The 22,209-nt window shown below is 47.0% G+C and overlaps 1 protein-coding gene across 8 annotated transcripts in view; it reads right to left on the reverse strand.

Moving 5' to 3' along the window:
- Positions 1–18,030, reverse strand: part of ZNF487 (zinc finger protein 487) — a 43,624-nt gene extending 25,594 nt beyond the window's left edge. Inside the window, exons 1-5 of one of the 8 annotated variants that reach the window (XR_007728806.1) lie at positions 16,369–18,030; positions 11,304–11,422; positions 9,567–9,690; positions 5,908–5,959; positions 380–3,424 (exon numbers count right to left, since the gene is read on the reverse strand). The gene's annotated coding sequence lies outside the window, so the exon portion shown is untranslated. Of the gene's footprint in view, positions 1–379; positions 3,425–5,907; positions 5,960–9,566; positions 9,691–11,303; positions 11,423–16,368 lie in introns of those variants that run through there. The other 7 variants (XR_007728808.1, XR_007728804.1, XR_007728807.1 and 4 more) reach the window with 7 other exon arrangements.
- Between the last annotated feature and the right edge of the window lie 4,179 nt (positions 18,031–22,209).

Below are 22,209 nucleotides of genomic sequence, written 5' to 3' on the forward strand. Positions count from 1 at the left end.
ATCGTGCCACTGCACTCTACTTCAGCCTGGACGACAGAGCAAGACTCCGTCCCTAAAAAAAAAAAAAAAGAAGAGGAGATAAAAGAAAATCTGAGTCCTAGGCCGGGCGCGGTGGCTCAAGCCTGTAATCCCAGCACTTTGGGAGGCCGAGACGGGCGGATCACGAGGTCAGGAGATCGAGACCATCCTGGCTAACGCGGTGAAACCCCATCTCTACTAAAAAAATACAAAAATCTAGCCGGGTGAGGTGGCAGGCATCTGTAGTCCCAGCTACTCGGGAGGCTGAGGCAGGAGAATGGCATGAACCTGGGAGGCGGAGCTTGCAGTGAGCCGAGATCCGGCCACTGAACTCCAGCCTGGGCAACAGAGCAAGACTCCGTCTCAAAAAAAAAAAAAAAGAAAAGAAAATCTGAGTCCTAACAATTTTTTAAAATATTAAAAGAATTGCATTATTTCAAACCTTGTGCATAACATACAACTTTCAAATATTTATTCATGTTGTTTTAAATCTGTATAAATTCCCATAAAACATGAGAGCATTATACTCATCAGGCAACCCTTGCTTTGTACAGTTCTAGTATACATGAATTTCAGTCACCATGAGTTAATAACACCAGTCCCCCAACAACACAACTCAAATTTCAAGTACACAGTATATTAACTGTGAGTCTTCGCATAAAGTGCAGGCTTGGCTGCTAGCTCTTCAGTCTACACATCAGTATATTAATAACAAATGCATGTAAAAAACAAAACAAAACAAAAAAAACAAATGCATGTCATGATCAGTAACCAGTCACATCACTTCTGTCTGTTGGTGACTGCTCACTGTAAGTTTGTTATTCAGCTCACTCAGAAACAGTAACATCTGTAGTTGTGTGGGCTTCATCTTCCAGTGATATACAATGTTGTGGTTACTGAGAACTGCAGAACTCTCCCCACATAACTCCATCTGAAACTCTGCACTGAGAGACAAATTGGCATGGTTTCTAGTAGCATAGCCTGTGTTCCCAGGATGACCCCAGTCCCCACCATTAAACTGCCTGCCTGAGAAATCTCAGTGCTGCCAGGGTAACTTACTGTTCTTGCCAACATCGGACCATAGGCCCCTGACTGCCCTCTCTTAGAGCATTTAGTAAAAAGGACTTACAATTATGAATCTTTCCTGTGTCCCTTTGAGATGTTTATGTGATACACGTTGTGTATGTGTATGCATGTGTGTATCTCCTACAGCTCAGAAGTGTCTTTCTCAAGGAACACTGCTTCCTCGAGGAGCCACTGCTTTGAAATGTAGTGATTGGGAAAGATAAGGCCTCTGTCTCCCAGTCTCTGTGGGAGGACAGAATCCTAACTTTGATCATTGCCAGCAGGCAGACACCGCTGGCCTCATCACATTTACACTGGTCCCTTGTAATTTTTCATATCCACAACTCTACTGAGCCCCCACTCGTACCCCTCCATACTTCCTCATTCCCCCTTTAAAATCACCAATCGACTACATTCAGTGGAGAGTATTTGGAAAAAAAAAAAAAAGGGAAGAAAATGGAAAAAAGATATAAAATATCCAACCATCAAAAAAAGAAAAAAAGCCCAATCATCACTGTACAAATCAGAATGGAGCTCAGCTCTTTCCCCTACTGTCAGTGGTTACTGAATAAAATGTTTTCACCACTTTAATGTCTGCTGTGTTTATCTTTGATATTACCCAAAGATACGAGATAGATTCCCCACCCAAAACCTGGTTTTTCAAAACTGGTGACAGCCCCACACGCACAGAGAGAATATGTAAAGGCTTATGACTCACATGAGGCTTTCTGGGGGAGAACAGGGATGAATCCCAAACAGGTTCAAAAATAGCTTGAGTCTGGGTGCAACGGCTCACGCCTGTAACCCCAGCATTTTGGGAGGCCAAGCCAAGAGAGGATCACTTGAGCCCAGGAGTTTTGAGACCAGCTTGGGCAACATAGTGGCACTCGTCATCTCTACAAAAAAAATTTAAAAATTAGCCAGGAATGGTGGCACACCCCCGTGGTTCCAGCTACTGGGGAGGCTGAGCTGGAAGGATTGCCTGAGCCCAGAGGTCTAGGCTGCAGTGAGCTGTGATCATGGCCCTGCACTCCAGCCTGGGCGACACAATAAGACCCTGTCTCCAGAAAAAGAAAAAGAAGAAAAAAAAAATGGCTTGAGAGCAGGGAGGAGAGACTGGCTTTGGGTGTTATTAAGGTCAAGGAATGGGGCAGAAGTGAAGGCTCCAATGCACATGCTGGAGCCTGTGTGGCTTGCACTTGCCTTTAGAGCCAAAGGAGGAAGCACCTGGGCTTTCAAATCAGTCATCCAGGTGTGGGACAGAAGGGGCGGGAAGAGGTGGGGTTTAAAAGCTGTCAGTAGTCAAAGATCAAATATGAAGTCAGACTCTCTAGTTCATAAAAACTACATTTACATAGAACATACAAAAAATGGAAAATTAAAAGAGAATTGGCCAACAAAGATGAAATTGCAGCAAAGAAAAAGTGGTAACACAGGAAGTGAAACTGGAATTGAGCATTTCCTGCAGTGCCACCCAGTCCTTGTTCTCATCATGCAGGTTTCCTGCTCCTCGCAGAGCCAGCGAAGTTTACTTTGTGGTGTAGGAACTCTCTTCTAGTTGTCCTCTTCTTTTCCACCCTACTATCAGTTGGCAGGCTCTGCAAGTGCTCCCATAATGGTGCAAACTGGCCGGGTGCAGTGGCTCACGCCTGTAATCCCAGCACTTTGCGAGCTGAGGTGAGAGGATCACCTGAGGTCAGGAGTTCGAGACTAGCCTGACCAACATGGAGAAACTCCATCTCTACTAAAAATACAAAATTAGCTGCGCATGGTGGCCCATGCATGTAATCCCAGCTACTCAGGAGGCTGAGGCAGGAGAATTGCTTGAACCCGAGAGATGGAGGCTGCAGTGAGCCGAGATCACGCCACTGCACTCCAGCCTGGGCAATAAGAGCAAAACTCCATCTCAAAAGAAAAATGATAATAATAATAATAATGGTGCAAACTTTGGCCAGGTGCAGTGGCTCACGCCTGTAATCCCAGCACTTTGGGAGGCCGAGGCGGGCGTATCACCTGATGTCAGGAGTTCAAGACCAGCCTGACCAACGTGGAGAAACCCCATCTCTACTAAAAATACAAAATTACCTGGGTGTGGTGACACATGCCTGTAATCCCAGCTGCTACGGAGGCTGGGGCAGGAGAATTGCTTGAACCTGGTAGATGGAGGTTGCAGTGAGCCGAGATCACGCCACTGCACTCCAGCCTGGGCAACAAGAGCAAAACTCCATTTCAAAAAAATAATAATAATAAAAATAATAATAATAATGGTGCAAACTTTGAGGTTTCCAACGTGGCTCCAAATGTATTACTAGTAGGATCACCACAGTGCAAGTGTTATCACCTTTAGAGATAAGGAAATAGAGATGTTAAGGCTTCTTTTTCTTCTAAATTGTTGATATCTACTGTTATTTTACACTTAACAGCCATTTAAATTTGGATGCTAAATTTTCATCAGAAATACTTGATCTATAATTAGATTTTATTAAATTGACTATGGATAAACAGGCATTCACATACCCAAATTATTCTGGGCACTTAAAAGCTTTCCGGCTGGGCATGCGGTGGCTCACACCTATAATCCCAGCACTTTGGGAGGCCAAGGCGGGCAGATCACCTGAGACCAGGAGTTCGAGACCAGCCTGGCCAACCTAGTGAAACCCCATCTCTACTAAAAACACAAAAAACTAGCCAGGTGTGGTAGCACACTCCTGTAATCCCAGATACTCATGAGGCTGAGGCAGGAGAATCACTCGAACCCAGGAGGCAGAGGTTGTGGTGACCTCAACCTTTGAGGTCTCCGCAAAGGTTGGTGATCTCACCATTGCACTCCAGCCTGGGCAACAGAGTGAGACTCCATCTCAAAAAAAAAAAAAAAAGGCCAGGCTTGGTGGCTCACGCCTGTAATCCCAGCATTTGGGAGGCCAAGTCGGACGGATCACCAGAGGTTGGGAGTTCGAGACCAACCTGACCAACATGGAGAAACCCTGTATCTACTAAAAACACAAAATCAGCCGGGCGTGGTGGCACATGCCAAAAAAATCCCAGCTACTTGGGAGGCTGATGCAGGAGAATCACTTGAACCCGAGAGGTGGAGGTTGCAGTGAGCCAAGATCACGCCATTGCACTCCAGCCCGGGCAAAAAGAGCAAAACTACGTCTCAAAAAAAAAAAAAAAGTTTTCCAATAACCGAATCAAGTATCAGTATTTAAATTAAAACTTAGATTAAAATTAAAAGTTAACATTCAGGCCTGGCATAGTGGCTCACACCTGTAATCACAGCACTTTGGGAGGCCAAGGCAGGTGGATCACCTGAGGTCAGGAGTTTGAGACCAGTCTGGCCAAAATGGGGAAACCCCATCTCTACTAATAATATAAAAATTAGCCAGGCGTGGTGGCGGGTGCCTGTAATCTGAGCTACTTGGGAGGCTGAGGCAGGAAAATCACTTGAACCCAGGAGGTGGAAGTTACAGTGAGCTGAAATTGTGCCACTGCACACCAGACTGGGCAACAGAGTGAGACTCAGTCTCATTAAAACAAACAAACAAAAAAAAGCTTCAATAGATGTTAACTGCTGAGGAATATTACAACAACATAAACAGAAATAAGCTCAAAATACATGTTGAAGCATTACAAAATACTGAAAAGGAATTTTTTTTAAATACTGATTTCACAAGCGCACAGTTCCACTTCTGTAACACAGCTGTTAACTGTTCCTTGGTTACTTACATAATGTTAGACTGAATTAAGTAGAATTTTCCTATGAAATTAGCTTTAAATAGTGAGCTGACTTGACTAATAATATACGCATCACTGTGCTTCAACATCCAGTACATTTCTATTCTCTGTGACTTGTGTATGTCAATATATACCAGGGTCTTGTGGTTTCTCTGTTTTCAGTACCATTAGATATACAGTTGACTTTTTTTTTGGAGACAGAGTCTTGCTCTGTTGCCGAGGCTGGAGTGCAGTGGCACAATCTTGGCTCACTGCAACCTCCACCTCCCAGGTTCAAGCGATTCTCCTGCCTCAGCCTCCAGGGTAGCTGGGATTACAGGCACATGCTGCTACACCCTAATTTTGTATATTTTAGTAAAGACAGGGTTTCACCATGTTGCCCAGGCTGGTCTCGAACTCCTGACCTCAGGTAATCTGCCCGCCTCAGCCTCCCAAAGTGCTGAGATTACAAGCATCAGCCTCTGTGCCCGGCTTTTTATATTTTTTATTTTTTTGAGACAGGTTCTTACTCTGTCACCCAGCCTGGAGTGCAGTGATGCAATCATAGCTCACCACAGCCTCTATCTCCGGCTCAAGTGATCCTCCTGCTTCATCCTCCCCAGTAGCTGGGACTATGGGCATCCGCCACAATGCCCAGCTCATTTTTTTTATTTTCATATATTTATTTTTTTGAAATGGAGTCTTCCTCTGTCACCTAGGCTGGAGTGTAGTGGCATGATCTTGGCTCACTGCAACCTCCACCTCCAAGGTTCAAGCGATTCTCCTGCCTCAGCCTTCCCGATAGCTGGGACTACAGGTGTGTGCCACAGGCCCAGCTAATTTTTTATATTTTTAGTAGAGATGGGGTTTCGCCATGTTGACCACGTCAGTCTCAAACTCCTGGCCTCAAGCGATCCACCCGCCTCAGCCTCCCAATGTGCTGGGATTACAGGTGGGAGCCACTGAGCCCAGCCAACCCCGTCTCTTAAAAAAAGAAAAAAGTCCACATATACATGGACCCACACAGGTCAAACCCATGTTGTTTAAGGGTCAACTGTACTTTTATTATTAGAATTCAATAAGAGATTAAATGAATGCTTGATGCCCCACCTTCAATTCTCCACTTCTGCGCAAGACAAATTGAGTAAGGACCAGATTACACCTGAAAAAAAATTTTTTTGACAAAATATAAGAATAAAAACAGTTTCCAAGACCCTGACCATCAGACAACAAAGAGGAATCCCTGAGAGATAGGAAACAAATGAGATGAGTCCTACAAGTACCCCAGCTTACTGACTTGGGTAGTTTATAGAATGTGCTACAAGGAAAAATAACTAAGGCAGAGCCTGGCAGATTCCTTGAGTTGAAAAGATAGATTTGATAGCCTGGGGAAACACAGGCAGCTAGAATTCATAGAACACAGCACCAGAGAAGAAAGAGCTGCATGGACAGAAAACCTCAGAGACCTGCAGTGTACCCCTTGAGAGTTCAGCAGTATATTGATCAGCACATGAGTATAAGGACATTACCCACATCTGGCAAAAGAACCATCTAAAAAGATCAGAGGAAACAGTGCCCAGTGCTCACAGAGGGCATGGAATAGTGCCTGTTCCTACCAAGCAGATTAGAAATGTCATAATTCAGGCTGCACGTGGTGGCTCACGCCTGTAATCCCAGCACTTTGGGAGGCCGAGGCAGGCAGATCGCTTGAGTGAGGTCAGGAGTTCAAGACTAGCCTGACCAACATAGTGAAACCCTGTCTCTACTAAAAATACAAAAATTAGCTGGGCATAGTGGCACATGCCTGTAATCCCAGCTCTCAGGAGGATGAGGCAGGAGAATCGCTTGAACCCGGGAGGCAGAGGTTGCAGTGAGCTAAGATCGTGCCACTGCACTCTAGCCTGGGCAACAGAGTGAGACTCTGTCTCAAGAAAAGAAGGAAGGGAGGCCGGGCGCGGTGGCTCAAGCCTGTAATCCCAGCACTTTGGGAGGCCGAGACGGGCGGATCACGAGGTCAGGAGATCGAGACCATCCTGGCTAACACGGTGAAACCCCGTCTCTACTAAAAAAATACAAAAAAAACTAGCCGGGCGCGGTGGCGGGCGCCTGTAGTCCCAGCTACTCGGGAGGCTGAGGCAGGAGAATGGTGTGAACCCGGGAGGCGGAGCTTGCAGTGAGCTGAGATCCGGCCACTGCACTCCAGCCTGGGCGGCAGAGCAGAGCGAGACTCCGAAAGGGAAAGGGAAAGGGAAAAAAAAAAAAAAAAGAAAAGAAGGAAGGGAAAGGGAAAGGGAAAGGGAAAGGGGAAAGGGAAAGGGAAAGGAAAAGGAAAGGAAAGGAAAGGAAAGGAAAGGAAAGGAAAGGAAAGGAAAGGAAAGGAAAGGAAAGGAAAGGAAAGGAAAGGAAAGGAAAGGAAAGGAAAGGAAAGGAAAGGAAAGGAAAGAAAAGAAAAGAAAATGTCATAATTCATGGTCCACTGGGTAAAGTATTCAGGAAGATCTAGCCTGGCAGTGAGGAATAATTCGCCCCAGAATGAGCAATGCCCTGGACCTGCCTAATAATCCTAAAAAGACAAAAACCATAGAGAACAAACTGTTTTCAGATAACTTAACTATATCCCAGAATAAAGCTCAAGAAGATTCACAGGAATACAAAAATATCCCGCATCCAAAAAGTAAAATTCACAATGCTTAACATACAATAAGATACCAGGCATGCAAACAGACAAGAAAACATGACCTACAATGAGAATTACAGTATAGGAAAGATATAAAAACATCCACTCAAAATTCTGAAAATGGGCCAGGCGTGGTGACTCACACCTATAATCCCAGCACTTTGGAAGGCTGAGGTGGGAAAATTGCTTGAGCCCAGGAATTCGGTACCAGCCTGCATAACCTAGCAGGATCTCGTCTCTAAAGAAAAAAAAAAAGTTCTGAAAATGAAAACTATGTTTGAGATGAAAAATACACTGAATGAAATGAACAGCAGATTAGATATTAGAGAAGAAAAGATAATTGAACTTGAAGGCAACTAAGTTCACTTCTGAAAAAAAATCCAAAACAATGAAAAGAACATCATGAAAAGAACATCACTGAGCTATGTGATGATTTAGAGCAGCCTAAGAAAGCTGGGCACGGTGGCTCATGCCTGTAATCCCAGCACTTTGGGAGGCTGAGGCGGGTGAATCACTTGAGGTCAGGAGTTCGAGACCAGCCTGGCCAGTATGGTGAAACCCTGTACCTACTAAAAATACAAAAATTAGCCAGGCGTGGTGGCACATGCCTGTAATCCTACTTGGGAGGCTGAGGCAGGAGAATCTCTTGAACCCCCCAGGAGGCGGAGGTTGCAGTGAGCTGAGATCGAGCCACCACACTCCAGCCTGGGCCACAGAGTGAGACTCCATCTCCAAAAAAAAAATAAAAATAAAAAAAATAAATAAATAAAGCAGCCTAAGATACACATAACTGGAAGGAGGATGGGGGGTTGTGGGCAGAAAAAATATTCGAAGAGATGATGGCCTAAATCTTTCCACCCTTAAAATAAAAACCCATAAATCTAAGGCCAGGTGCAGTGGCTCACACCTGTAATCCCAACACTGCCTGGGAGGCTGAGGCAGGGGGATCACTTGAGTTCAGGAGTTCAAGACCAGCTTGGGCAACATGGTGAAACCCAATCTCTACCAAAAACATAAAAAAATTAGCCTGGAGTGGTGGTGTGCGCCTGTGGTCCCAGCTACTTGGGATGCTGAGATGACAGGCTGACCTGAGCCCTGAGGCAGAGGTTGCAGTGAGCTGAGATCATGCCACTCCAGCCTGGGTGACAGTGTGAAACCCAATCTCAAAAACAAACAAAAAACAACAACCTGTAAACCTATAATTCCAAGATAGTCCAATGAAACCTAAACAAAGGAACATGAAGGAAATGATACCAGGGAACGTCAAATAATCAAATTGCTTAAAACAAGTGATTTTTAAAATCTTAAATCAGAGCTGGGCCTGATGGCTCATCCCTGTAATTCCAGTGCACTGGGAGGCCGAGATGAGAGGATTGCTTGAGTTCAAGACTAGCCTGGGCAACATAGTAAGACCTGGTCTCTACAAAAATAGCTGGGCATGGTGACAAGTGTCTGTTGTCCCAGCTACTCAGGAGGCTGCAGTGGGAAGCTTACATGAGAGTCCAGGAGTTCAAGGCTACAATGATCTATGATTGTGCCACTGCACTCCAGCTGAGCAACATGGCGAGGCCTTATCTCTTAAAAAAAAAAAAAAAAAATGGAATGAATCTTTAAAATATTGAAAGAAAAACTCAAAATCTAATTCTAGAGATTAGCAAAATTGTCTTTCTTTTTTTTTTTTTTTTTTTTTGAGATGGAGTCTCACTCTGTTGCCCAGGCTGGAGTGCAGTGGCATGATCTCGGCTCACTGCAAGCTCTACCTCCTGGGTTCACACCATTCTCCTGCCTCAGCCTCCCCAGTAGCTGGGACTACAGGTGCCCGCCACCACACCCAGCTAATTTTTTGTACTTTTAGTAGAGATAGGGTTTCACCCTGTTAGCCAGGATGGTCTCAATCTCCTGATCTCGTGATCCGCCCACCTGGGCCTCCCAAAGTGCTGGGATTACAGGTGTGAGCCACCACACCCGGCAACAAAAATGTCTTTCAAAAATGAAAGCAACACTTCCAGTTTAGGGTACTGCTTCATACTCCTCCCATTAAGTAAAGCTAAACACCCTGGAAATTGTATATATAAATAAACATGATACGGACTGAAAGGTAGAAAATGGCAGATCAGCACGGGATCTTGGAACTCAAAGAATGACAAGGTGCTAGGTTCGCTGGGTATTCTTTTTGCCTCATATATTCCAGACTAGATGTTAGAGAAGCCAGCAACCTGAAAACATCAATGGGTACAGATTTTAAAAGCCTAAGGAGAGCCGTCGCTTTCTAGCCAAAGGACAAGGAGAGAAGGAGCTTTGTTAGAAAACTTTTAAAGGCCGGGCACGGTGGCTCATGCCTATAATCTCAGCACTTTGGGAGGCCGAGATGGGCGGATCACAAGGTCAGGAGATGGAGACCATCCTGGCTAACATGGTGAAACCCCGCCTCTACTAAAAATACAAAAAATTAGCCAGGCGTGGTGGTGCACACCTGTAGTCCCAGCTACTCGGGAGGCTGAGGCAGAGGAATCGCTTGAACCCGGGAGGCAGAGGTTGCACTGAGCCAAGATCGTGCCATTGCACTCCAGTCTGGGTGACAGCAACACTCTGTCTCAAAAAAAAAAAAAAAAAAAAAAAAAAAAAAAATTCAAGCAATATACAAAAAGACAACTCCTCCACTAGGTGCAGTGGTTCATGTCTGTACTCCCAACACTTTGGGAGGCTGAGCTCGCGGGAATTGCTTGAGACTAGGAGTTTGAGACCAGCCTGGGAGACATAGTGAGACTTCCATCTCTACAAAAAAAATTGATTTAAAAAAAAAAAAGAGGCCGGGCGCGGTGGCTCACGCCTGTAATCCCAGCACTTTGAGAGGCCGAGGCGGGCGGATCACAAGGTCAGGAGATGGAGACCACGGTGAAACCCCGTCTCTACTAAAAATACAAAAAATTAGCCGGGCGCGGTTGTGGGCGCCTGTAGTCCCAGCTACTCGGGAGGCTGAGGCAGGAGAATGGCGTGAACCCGGGAGGCGGAGCTTGCAGTGAGCCGAGATCGCGCCACTGCACTCCAGCCTGGGCAACAGAGCGAGACTCCGTCTCAAAAAAAAACAAACAAACAAACAAAAAAAAAACAGGCCGGGCGCGGTGGCTCACTCCTGTAATCCCAGCACTTTCGGAGGCTGAGGCAGGTAGACTACCTGAGGTCAGGAGTTCGAGACCAGCCTGGCCAACACGGTGAAACCTCGTCTCTACTAAAAATACAAAAATTAGCTGGGCGCGGCGGCATGTGCCTGTAATCCCAGCTACTTGGGAGGCTGAGGCAGGAGAATCGCTTGAACCCGGTAGGGGGAGGTTGCAGTGAGCTGTGATCGCTCCATTGCACTCCAGTCTAGGCAACAGAGCAAGACTCCATCTCAAAAAAAACAAAAAACAAAAAAACCAGCCAGACACAGTGGCTCACGCCTGTAATCCCAGCACTTTGGGAGGCCAAGGCAGGTGGATCACCTGAGGTCGGCAGTTCAAGACCAGCTTGACCAACATAGGGAAACCCTGTCTCTGCATACCTGTAACCCCAGCTACTCAAGAGGCTGAGGCAGGAGAATCGTTTGAACCTGGGAGGTGGAGCTTGTGGTAAGCTGAGATCACGCCATTGCACTCCAGCCTGCGAAACTCTGTCTCAAAAAAAAAAAAACTAGGCCGAGCAGGGTAGCTCATGCCTGTCATCCCAGCACTTTGGAAGGCCAAGGTGGGTGGATCACCTGAGGTCAGGAGTTCAAGACCAGCCTGGCTAACATGGTGAAACCTCGTCTCTCCTAAAAATATAAAAACTAGCCAGGTATGGTGGTGGGTACCTGTAATCCCAGCTACTTGGGAGGCTGAGGCAGGAGAATTGCTTGAATTCGGGAGGCAGAGGTTGCAGTGAGCAGAGATCGTGCCATTGCACTCCAGCCTGGGCGACAAGAGCAAAACTCTGTTTCAAAAAAAAAAAAAGGCTAGAACGAGTAAGTTTAGAAAGTCATAGAACATAAGCTCAACTAAAAAATCAACTGTATTTCTATATATTAGCAATAAAACATGGACACCTAAATTAAAAATAAAACACCATTTGTAATAACTGAAAAAATTACTAAGCTATAAATTTTAAAAATACTTTAAATTGCTAATCTATCATTCCAATTCTAGTATATGTGCTGCCGAAGCAAGCACACTTAGCTATAAATCTAACAAATACATATCAGACTTGTATGCTGAACACAACTTATACCCTGAATACTACAAAATGCTTACAAAATAAATTCAGGAAAATCTAAGCAAATGAAGAGATGTAATATATTAATGCATTAAAAGACTCAAGATAATAAAGACGTCAATGCTCTCCAAAATTCCAAAACAATATATAAATGTAACATTTTTCCTATCAAATTCACAGCAGAGTTGTTTTTTTTTTTTTTTTGAGACACGGTCTCCCTCTGTAGCCCAGGCTAGGGTACAGTGTAGTGGCATTATCATAGCTCACTATAACCTCAAACTTCTGAGCTCAAGCAATCCTCACACCTCAATGTCCCAAGTAGCTAGGATTACAGGCATGTGCCACCACATCCAGCTAAATTAAAAATTTTTTTCATACAGACAGGGTTAGCTACATTGCCCAGACTGGTCTTGAACTGCTGACTTTGATTTTCCCACCTCTACCTCCCAAAGCACTCAGATTACAGGCATAAGCCTATGTGACCAACCACAGCAAGATATTTTATAAACCTTATTCTAAAATGTATATGCAAAGGCAGGGGAAGGCCAGGCATGGCGGCTCACACCTGTAATCCCAGAACTTTGGTAGGCCGACGAGGGTGGATCACTTGAGGTCAGGAGTTCAGGACATGCCTGGCCAACATGGTGAAATCCTGTCTCAATCAGAAATACAAAAATTAGCCAGGCACAGTGGCATGCACCTATAATCCAAGTTACTCAGGAGGCTGAGGCAGGAGAATCACTTGAACCCAGGAGGCAGGGGTTGCACTGAGCTGAGATCGTACCACTGCAACTCCTGCCTGGGTGATGGAGTGAGACCCTGCCTCAAAAAAAAAAAAAAAAAGAGCATGAGAGCAAAAGAAAAGGCAAGAGAAGGCTCGGTGTGGCACAGTGGCTCACGCCTGTAATCTCAGCACTCATAATAACGGCAGGCGGACGGCTCAAATTCAGGAGTTAGACACTAGCCTGGGCAACATGGCAAAACCCTGTCTCTACAAAAATTGGCTGGGTGCGATGGCTCATGCCTGTAATCCCAGCACTTCAGGAGGCCGAGGCGGGTGGATCACCTGAGGTCAGGAGTTCGAGACCAACCTGACCAACAAGGTAAAACCCCATCTCTACTAAAAATACAAAAAATTAGCCGGGCATGGTGGCAGGCGCCTATAGTCCCAGCTAGTTGGGAGGCTGAGACAGGAGAATTGCTTGAACCCTGGAGGCAGAAGTTGAATGTGGGAGGCGGAGGTTGCGGTGAGCCGAGATCCTGCCACTGCACTCCAGCCTGGGCGAAGAAGCAAGACTCCGTCTCAAAAAACAAACAAAAAAAAAGGCAAACTGGTCTGGTGTGGTGGCTCATGCCTATAATCCCAGCACTTTGGGGGCCAAGCCAGGTGGATCACTTGAGGTTAGGAGTTTGAGAGCAGCCTGGCTCACACCTGTAATACCTGCACTTTGAGAGGCTGAGGTGGAAGGATTGCTTAAGCCCAGGAGTTCAAGATCAGCCTGGGCAATACAGGGAGACCCTGTCTCCACCAAAAAAAAAAAAAAATGTAGCCCGGTGTGGTGGCATATATCTGTGATCCCAGCTACTTGGGAGGCTAAGGTGGGAGGATCTCTGGAGCCAAGGAGATCGAGGCTACAGTGAGCTATGATCACACTACTGCACTCCAGCCTAGGCAACAGAGCGACTGTCTCAAAAAAAAAAAAAAAAAAAAAAAAAGAGTCCAAGGTCATGCAAAACTACTCAGTATGTCTTTTTCTTGGGATACAATTTTAGTCAAATTATAAAGAAAGGCAACTTAAGTGACAAGCATAAAGTTGAAGACAGTGGTTACCCTAGGGCAAAGGAGGGAGCCATGAAGAAAAACTACACAAAGGACCATAAATATGAGGGTAGTCTTCTGTTTCTTTTTTTTTTTTGAGACAGAGTCTCACTCTGTTGCCCAGGCTGGAGTGCAGTGGCGCAATCTCAGCTCACTGCTGCCTCTGCCTCCCGGATTCAAGAGATTCTCCCACATCAGCCTCCCAAGTAGCTGGGACTACAGGCAGGCATTACCATGCTGGGCTAATTTTTGTATTTTTTGGTACAGATAGGGTTTCACAACGTTGACCAGGCTGGTCTCAAACTGCTGATCTCAGGTGATCCTACCACCTCAGACTCCCAAAGTGCTGGGATTACAGGCGTGAGCCACTGTGCCTGTCCTTAAACTCTTCTGATTAGAAATATAGGCAGGACGTAGTGGCTCACACCTGTAATCCCAGCACTTTGGGAGGCCGAGGTGGGCGGATTACCTGAGGCCAGGAGTTCGAGATCAGTCTGGCCAACATGCCAAAAAGCCCGCCTCTACTAAAAATGTAAAAAATTAGCCAGGCATGGTGGCGGGCGCCTGTAATCCCAGCTACTCTGGAGGCTGAGGCGGGAGAACTGCTTGAGCCAGGCAGGCAAAGGCTGCAGTGAGCTGAGATGTCTCCACTGCACTCCAGCCTGGGTAACAAATAACAAAACTTGCCAATTAACCTTTTTGAAGTGTACAGTTCAATCTTAAGTAGATTTACATTGTTGTGAAACAGATCTCCAGAACATTTTCATCTTGCAAATCTGAAACTCTCTACCCATTAAACAACTTCCCATTCCTCCTTACCCCAGCCTCTAGCAACCACCATTCTACTTTTCTGTTTACGTGAATTTGACTACTTTAGATTTTCATATAAGTGCAATCACGCAATATTTGTCCATTACTGGTTTACTTCACTTAACATAATATTGTCAACATTCATCCATGTTGCAGCATATGACAACATTTTCTTTTTTATTTTTATTTTCATTTATTTATTTATTTATTTTTGAGACGGAGTCTCACTCTGTCACCCAGGCTAGAGTGCAGTGGTGCAATCTTGGCTCACTGCAACCTCCGCCTCTTAGGTTCAAGCAATTCTCCCTGTCTCAGTTTCCTGAGTAGCTGGGATTACAGGCGCCCGGCACCACGCCCAACTAATTTTTGTATTTTTAGTAGAGACAGGGTTTCACCATGTTGGCCAGGCTGAACTCCTGACCTTAGGTGATCTGCCCTCCTCGGCCTCCCAAAGTGCTGGGATTCCAGGCATTAGCCACCGCACCCGGCAATCTTATTTTTATTTTTTGAACAAATGGAGTCTCGCTCTGTCACTCAGGCTGGAGTACAACAGTGCAATCATGGCTCACTGAAGCCTAAACATCCTAAGCGCATGTAATCCTTCAACTTCAGCTTCCAGAGTAGCTAGGACTACAGGCACATGCCACAATGCCCAGCTAATTTTTGTATTCTTTATTTTATTTTTTGTGGAAACAGGATCTCGCTATGTTGCCCAGGTTGGTCTGGAACTCCTGGACTCAAGCAATCCTCCCACTTGGCCTCCCAAAGAGCTGGGATTACCAGCATGAGCTGCTGCATCCAGCCAAGATTTTCTTCCTAAGGCTGAATGATATTCTATTGTAAATGACACATTTTGTTTATCCATCTACCAATGGACACTGGGGTTACCTCTACTTTTTGACTATTGCAAATAATGCTGCTATGAACATAAATGTACAAGTAACTGAGTCCCCGCTTTCATTTCTCTTGGATACAGACCCAGAAGTGGTACTGCTGGATCATATAGCAATTCTCTATGTAATTTTTTGAGGAACTGCCATACTGTTTTCCACAGCTGCTGTACCATTTTACATTCTTACCAACAATACACAAGGGTATATTTCTTAATATATGGGGGCTGGGTGCAGTGGCTCACGCCTGTAATCCCAGCACTTTGTGGGGCTTAGGCGGGTGGATCACCTGAGGTCAATAGTTCGAGACCAGCCTGGCCAACAGGGCAAAACCTTGTCTCTACTAAAAATACAAAAATTAGCCGGGTGTGGTGGCATGTGCCTGTAATCCTAGTTACTTGGGAGGCTGAGGTAGGAGAATTGCTTCAATCCAGGAGGTGAAGGTTGCAGTGAGCCAAAATCACGCCACTGCACTCCAGCCTGGGCGACAGACGGAGACTCCATCTCAAAAAAAAAAAAAAAAAAAAAAAAAAAAAAATATATATATATATATATATATATGGAAGCTAAGACAAAGGCCTGCACTCACCCCTAATCTGCTAAATTCAAGTTCTTTCCATGATGAGGTTTCAAAAGGAATTAGTGCAAAATGTATTTAAGGATATGACTAGAAAGGAGAAAGAAAAAACAAATGGCTATTACACACACACACACACACCAGAAAAGTAAGACTAGGAGGCAAAGGAAATCAATGAAGAAATATTTCGGCGAGAGGCCGTGGTTCAGCCTGTAATCCTCACACTTTGGGAAGCTAAAGCAGAAGAATCACTTGAGCCCAGGAGTTCAAGACCAGCCTGGGCAACATTAATGATACCCACGTTTCTATTTATAAATAAATAAATAAATATTTCCGACCAAAGAATACAAACTTAGTAAAGCTAATGAAGGAAGAACACAGGGAAGAGCTGCCGATGTAAGAGAAAGAAATAAAACTTCTGGAGAAAAAAGTTCAAAGATTTGAAACTATTTCCTCAGAAGGAACTGGGAAAAGGGAGTTTTGAGTAATAAAGCCTTGTGTAAGTTTCTGACTCTTAAGTATGTGAATGTACTGCCTTAAAAAATAAACTAAAAAGAGCCTCTTTTCTCACCACAACTCAATAACCGTGAAGGTATCCTTGCAAGTGTGTGTAGACCTCTTATGCCTCCTAGGTCCAGGGCCACTGGTCCAGGACTCTTCCAATATCCATGTCCAGAGGAAGCGCTTCCGCAGACTTGGTTCCTTCTGGTTGCCCTTGTCTCGCCTCTCTAGGGTGGGCTGGCCGCTCCGGCATGGAGTCAAGGATCCTCTGTGTTCTCTCTGCCATGACTCTCCCTGATCCCAAATCCCGTCCCCACCCCTAACGGGCCCGGTCCCCGCTCGACCCTGGGTGTGCGGCCCTCGACCTCAGACCCGGCCCCTGCCCGCCGGCCGCCCCTCACCTCGGCCTCGGAGGCTCCACGCTCCCGCTCTTACAGCCCGCACCTCGGCGGTCTCTCGGAAGAGGGAGGAACACGAGGTACCTGGTGGTCGTCGTAGCTGAGGAACTTTCGGGCCTGTTGACCATCTCACCATGGAAACTGCCGCAGGGCTCCCTGGGCGGGGCCTCCGAGGGGCGGGGCCTGAGCCAGTCCCGGGCCCCTTCCGGTCGAGCGCTGCCTGCGCTTCCGGAAGTCCTGCTGCTCCCGCGTGCTTGGCTGGGCCTCGTCTCTAAGCCACTGGCATCCCACCCTGCTACCAGCTGCCCTCTTGTTCGCTGGCCGGACTCTTCCCTCAACCTTCTTTAGAAGACACGGCGCAGTCCGGCTTCCCCACGAAACCGAAGGAGGCTGGGACCGCGCCCGGTCGTCCGGGGGCGGGGCCGCGACGCCATTGTGGCGCGCTCGGAGCAGGGCTGGGCCGAGGACCCCGGGCGCTGGAGGGCGAGCCCCAACCACTGCTCCTGAGGCCCTGGAGGCGGCTGACGGTTGAGGCCGCTGAGCGCCGCAACGTGAGCCCAAAGGACGCCCCGTTTCAAGACCGGCGCAAGAGGGAAACATGAAGGTAGTTTTCTGCGGAGGATGTTAGGAGAACGAGAACTGTGGGCCTGAGAACTGACCTAGCTTAAGGAGCGCAGGCAGCCTGTGCCGCCGGGTGTTGGGGAAATACGGAGAGGACGGGGTCCCGCTCCGCATCAGGTCCTCTCACGCATCGCGGCTTTCCAGGAGGCAGGACTGGCCACAGGCCTGATTCCCAGGGACAAAGTGTAAGGCAGAGGCTGTCAGCACCATAACCTTCGCTGCAGGAGAAACACGCGTCCAGTTCGTTATCGTCAGTTCCCGCTATATCAGGCCTGCTGTATTTGCTCTAAACAAAGCAGCCAGCTTCCCAGGCCTGGGTGCGGAGGTATTTGTTAAGCACATGCACACAGTTGGAATTAGCAGCCTCAGGGATCAAAAGTTGTCTTTTTTGTTTGTTTGAGACGAAGTTTCTTTCTTGTTGCCCAGGCTGGAGTGCAATGGCGCGATCTCGGCTCACTGCAACCTCCGCCTCCCGGGTTCAAGTGATTCTCCTGCCTCAGGTTCCCGAGTAGCTGGGATTACAGGCGTCCGCCACCACGCCCGGTTAAATTTTTGTATTTTTAGTAAAGGTGGGGTTTCACCATTTTGGCCAGGCTGGTCTCGAACTCTTGACCTCAGGTGATCCACTCGCCTCGGCCTCCCAAAGTGCTAGGATTACAGGCGTGAGCCACCGCGCCCTGCCCAAGAGTTACCATTTCTGTAGCAAAGCAGCTAAGCAATATCCTTTTGCCTGCCACCTAAATGTGGTTAGGTGCAGCATTTGGAAGAAAAAAAATAAAAAGCCCGGGCGTGGTGGCTTACGCCTGTAGTCCTAACACATTGGGAGGCCGAGGCGGGTGGATCACCTGAGATCAGGAGTTTAATCAGCCTGGCCTACATGGTGAAACCCCATCTCTACTAAAAAATACAAAATTAGCTGGGTGTGATGGCACATGCCTGTGATCCCAGCTACTCAGGAGGCTGAGGCAGGAGAAGAACTTGAACCCGGGAGGTGGAGGTTGCTGTAAGCCGAGATCTCGCCATTGCACTCCAGCCTGGGCAACAAGAGCGAGACACTGTCCCCAAAAAAAAAGCACTGAGACCCACGGTAGCTGGCCTGGATTACTTGAACATAAACAGGTTCACAGAAGATACCAGATGAGTTCTCTCTCTGACTGAGGGAAGGAGAAAATAATTCCAATCAGTAATCTCTGCATAAATAAAAACGCACTGCGCAACCACACACAGAAGAATAAACATCCCTTCTTCAGCTGGTGTGAGTAATTACTGCTTTTTCTCCAGTGACAGCTTTAGGTCCTCTCTATTCCTCCTGCTTTCTGGATTAAATTTTTTTTTTTTTTTTTTTTTTTTTTTTTTTTTTTTGAGAGTGAGTCTTGCTCTGTCGCCTAGGCTGGAGTGAAGTGGCACAATTTCGGCTCACTGCAACCTCCGCCTCCCAGGTTTAAGCAATTCTCCTGCCTCAGCCTCCCAAGTTGGGATTACAGGCACCTGCCACCTAGTAGAGATGGGGTTTCACCAGGTTGGCAAGGCTGATCTCAAACTCCTGACCTCAAGTGCTCCGCCTGCCTCGGTCTCCTAGAGTGCTGGGATTACAGGCGTGAGCCACCGCGCCCGACCTAAAATTGTTAAAATAATCTCTTGAGTTGCCCCTGCGTTAGTACAACACCCAGTCCAAAACACACCCCTGTCCTTGGACCCTCCCCAAAATTGCCAGCCACAAGTCCAAATGGTATAACAAGCCCTCTAACAAGTCTAAGACACCCCATGGTTTCAGAGGTGTGATGTCTCATTGCAGCAACTAATAGCCCCAAATAATAACTGGTTCACAGTGAGGAATATATCCATTCACTGAAATAGCAAATCATCATACCACCATGTGTATGCCTCTGGTAGTCTGACCAGTAGGCATGGCCAATATAGATAAACTTATATTTATGTGTGAAAGATACATAACTCATATGCACAAATGAAACTTCAGAGCCTATACTCTAATGAGAAATCAAAATAAATTTTTCTTTCTTTTTTTTTTTCCTCTTTGAGACAGGGTCTTGTACCATCCCCTAGGCAGGAGTGCAGTGGCAGGATCTCAGCTCAGTGCAGCCTTGACCTCAGCTCAAGCAATCTTCCCACTTCAGCCTCTCAGCCTCCCAGTAACTGGGTCTACAGGGGTCACCACCACACCCAGCCGATTTTTTTTTTCTATCCTTTTTTGTTGTTGTTGAGACGGTGTCTTGCACTGTCTCCCAGGCTGGAGTGCAATGGCGCGATCTCCGCTCACTTCAACCTCTGCCTCCCAGGTTCACGCGATTCTCCTGCTTCAGCCTCCCGAGTAGCGGATTACAGGTGCACACCACCACACCCGGCTAACTTTTTGTGTTTTTAGTAGAAAGGGGGTTTCACTATGTTGGCCAGACTGGTCTTGAACTCCTGACCTCATGATCCGCCCTTGGCCTCCCGAAGTGCTCGGATTACAGGCATGAGCCACCGTGCCTGGCTTTTTTTTTTTAAATGGAGTATCATTGCAATGCCCAGGCTGAAATACAGTGACACAATCTCAGCTCACTGCAACCTCCGATTCCCAAGTTCAAGCAATTCTCCTGCCTCAGCCTCCCAAGTAGCTGGAACTACAGGCTCATGCCACCACGCCTGGCTAATTTTTGGATTTTTAGTAGAGACGGGGTTTCACCGTATTGGCCAGGCTGGTCTTGAACTCCTGACCTCAAGTGATCTGCCTGTCTTGGCTTCCCAAAGTGCTGGGATTACAGGATTGAGTCACCGTCCCCAGCCACATCCAGCTGATTTTTAAATTTTTCTGGAGAGAGGGAGACTTGCTGTGTTACCTAGGCTGGTCTCTAACTCCTGGGCTCAAGTGATCCTTCTCCTGCCTCAGCCTCTCAAAGTGCTGGGATTACAGCTGTGAGCCATTGCATCTGGCCAAAACAAGCATTTCTTTTTTTTTTTTTTGACACTGAGTCTTGCTCTGTCGTCCAGACTGGGGTGCAGGGGCGCGATCTCGACTCACTGCAACCTCTGCCTCCCAGGTTCAAGCAATTCTTCTGCCTCAGCCTCCCGAGTAGCTGGGACTACAGGCGCACGCCACCACACCTGGCTCATTTTTGCATTTTTGGTAGAGACAAGGTTTCACCATGTTGCCCAGGCTGGTCTCAAACTCCTGAGCTTAAGTGATCCGCCTGCTTTAGCCTCCCAAAGTGTTGGGATTACAGACGTGAACCACTGCACCCAGCTAATTTTTTTATTTTCAGTAGAGACGGGGTTTTGCCATGTTCGCCAGGTTAGTCTCAAACTCCGACCTCAGGTGATCTGCCCAAAATGCTGGGAGGCCAAGGCAGGCAGATCACAAGGTCAGCAGATCGAGACCATCCTAACACGGTGAAACCCCGTCTCTACTAAAAATACAAAAAATTAGCCGGGCGTGGTGGCAGGCGACTGTAGTTCCAGCTACTCGGGAGGCTGAGGCAGGAGAATGGCTTGAACCCGGGAGGCGGAGCTTGCAGTGAGCTGAGATCATACCACTGCACTCCAGCCTGCGCAACAGAGTGAGACTCCGTCTTAAAAAAAAAAAAAAAAGTGCTGAGAGGTCTCCCACTGCACTCCAGCCTTGGTGATAGAGCAAGACTCCCTCTCAAAGGCCAGCGCAGTGGCTCATACCTATAATCCCAGCACTTTGAGAGGCTGAGGTGGGCAGATGACTTGAGGTCAGGAGTTTGAGACCAACCTGGGCAACAGGGTGAAAGCCTGTCTTTACTAAAAATACAAAAATTAGCCAGGTGTGGTGGCACATGCCTGTAGTCCCTGCTACTTGGGAGGCAGAGGTAGAAGAATCGCTTGAACTCAGGAGGCAGAAGTTGCAGTGAGCTGAAATCACACCATGTAGCCTGCGCAACAAAGCAACACTGCCATCTCAAAAAAAAAAAAAAAAAAGTTGTATTGAAACAAACTCTTACGCACAATATACTCTCTTCAGGAAGGAGCTTTATTTTTGCTTTTGACTCAGGCGGTGATGATAATTATTTCATCATGAATGACCCTGGTATGAGCAACAGAATTATGGTAATAGCCAGGTTTGCTGGTATGTGCCTGTGATACCAGCTACTTGACAGGCAGAAACAGGAGGATTGCTTGAGCTTAGGAGGTTGAGGCTGCAGTGAGCTGTGATCACACCACTGCACTCCAGCCTAGGTGACAGAGCAAGACCCTGTTTCAAAACATACATTTCCTGCCACCCACTCCTCCCTACTGGACATTTCAGGGTTCCCTCCTGAATTGCCACACAACGCCTCAAATGGGCACGCAGCCATCAGTTACTGAAAGTGACCACACCTGGTCTATGTGTGACCCTACTACTACATTGGCACGTAGATCCAAGTGAGCCCAGGATTCCCGACTGTTCCCATAGTAGAAATTACTCAAGCTGTAAGTGAATAAGAACCACAAATGAGGCCAGGCACAGTGTCTCACGCCTGTAATCCCAGCACTTTGGGGGGATGAGGTGGGCGGATCACATAAGGTCAGGAGGTCGAGACCAGCCTGTCCAACATGGTGAAACCCCATCTCTACTAAAAAAAAAAAAAAACGGCCGGGTGCAGTGGCTCATGCCTGTAATGCCAGCATTTGGGGAGGTGGAGGTGGGCAGATCAGGAGGTCAGGAGCTCAAGACCACCCTGGCCAACATAATGAAACCCCGTCTGTACTAAAAATACAAAAACTAGCCAGGCGTGACCAGGTGCAGTGGCTCATGCCTGGAATCCCAAAACTTTGGGAGGCCAAGGCAGGCGGATCACGAGGTCAGGAGATCGAGACCATCCTGGCTAACATGGTGAAACTCCGTCTCTACTAAAAATACAAAAAAATGAGCTGGGTGTGGGTGTCAG

The sequence above is a fragment of the Macaca thibetana genome, chromosome 9 (genome assembly GCF_024542745.1).
Source record: "Macaca thibetana thibetana isolate TM-01 chromosome 9, ASM2454274v1, whole genome shotgun sequence".
Taxonomy (NCBI): domain Eukaryota; kingdom Metazoa; phylum Chordata; class Mammalia; order Primates; family Cercopithecidae; genus Macaca; species Macaca thibetana.